The following is a 1,843-nucleotide window of genomic DNA, read 5'->3' as shown; positions in this document are numbered from 1 at the left end:
CTCCCAAGCCATCATGCTCCATATTTTGTATGAACAATTGACACCACAAAATATAGGCAATATTAGTCTTTCCAAACTAGGTACATTCTCCTCCTGCGGACACCCAGAACGGGACACTGTTCGCGCCAAGCTGAGACCTCCCCAGTGCCTCAGCAGAGTGGGCGAGTTTGTACTGCTCATGTGTCTACAGATAAGTCTATCTCCGTTAAATGACATCAGAAAGTAGGCAACATGTGCGCACACCACGCGTACTGCGGTGGGGCTGAGCGACACAATTCGTTGTTCTAATATCGGACCATCTAGCCTAGAACGGCGCATCGGGCCCTATCGGAAGTCACCTCTCGAGTCCCAACTCTGAACCTTTGCTCAGGAGCATTAGCGACAGCTCTCACCCATGGTAACGACTTTATTGTAAAGTCCTCGGTTCGTTGCTTGGGAAGGTCGGATCTCACAAATTCCACAGATATAATCAGATGGGCACATTTAGGCCGGACTATAGCCCAAGCGGCTCACGCTTTTTCTCCGGGGCGCGTGCGAGGAAACTCGGCAGGCACGATACCATGCCCAAGGGTTCTACTGATCATTCAGAGCCACTCCAGCCTTCAACAGCCTCTTTTGTAACAGCACTTTGTAATCCTCCTTTCCGCAGGGCTGGGAGAGGTACAAGAGCAGTTATCTCTAGGGACTCTCTTCCAGCTGTCTGTTTTCTGCACCCACATACAGCCTGGACTCTTCCAGTGAATATCGTTTTATCACAGCGCCTGCACTGATATTTTTTTAACGTCTGTGTATTCAGGTTGGCAAGTTTTAACAGGCCTGCAAATCCTTGCTATGCAAGTATCAGAACGAAACAATCATGTCATATGCTTTTTGTTAAGAGACAGCCTACAGACGTATGTCAGTCAATCGTTCTATTTTAACAGTGGTTACCATATATAGAGTGCGCTTTGGCTACCACAACTGGATATTCTTCTAGCGATAAAACTGAGGTAAATCTCTTTGCACAACATATTAACTGACAAGGCATGTTATCAAATTGAATTAGTCGCAACATTGGACACATGCTGATTTTTTTTGGCGGACTTGTCGAGCATTGAAAATACAAAGTAGCTCATGATATCTATCTTTCTCAAGTCTCGTTTGCGGGTATGTATCTGGTAGTTAAGTTCCCTCTAACCTCAACCTCCCATATTGTTGATAAGTTCCTGAGGACAGGTCCTCACGGGCTAGTTAAGCGAAGATGGTCAGAGCAGCAGGGTCCTAACTCAAAGCTGGGATGGGGAGGATCACTTGATAATTGCGCCCTGTTCTGGTCAATCTCCTGAAGCATTGGCACCATAGCCACTGTCAGAGACAGGAATAATAGGCTAGACAGTGGCTCTCAACCTTCCAGACAACTGTGCCCCGTTCAGGAAGTTTGTTGGTCTCGCATAGACCCCAGTCTTACTCATTTATAACACTGACTCTACATAAAGTCAGACAGGGTCACAGACAAGACGTGAAAAAACAGCTGACTTTCTTCCTTTTGACCATATTATAAAATTAATCACTGGAATAAAATATTGTCTACATTTCAGTGTACATACATACAGTTCTCAAACTTAGTGAACCTGACCCACATTCTGAATTAAAATTTCTGGCCCTTGCTCAGCCTCAGACCCCAACCCCTGCCCCTACACCATCCCTGCCGTCCTCTCCTGCTCTTTCTGCGCCTCTCACAGCATGGCCCACCCCACACTCCCCCTCCCTCCCAGCACCCTGCAACCCTGAACACTGTTCCCCGTGTAGGAGGCAGGGAGAGGAAGGAGGAGAGTTAACGATAGGCTGACGGACCCCTGGATAC

Source organism: Chelonoidis abingdonii, chromosome 17, assembly GCF_003597395.2.
Source record: "Chelonoidis abingdonii isolate Lonesome George chromosome 17, CheloAbing_2.0, whole genome shotgun sequence".
NCBI lineage: Eukaryota > Metazoa > Chordata > Testudines > Testudinidae > Chelonoidis > Chelonoidis abingdonii.
Note: the sequence above shows the minus strand (reverse complement) of the source record.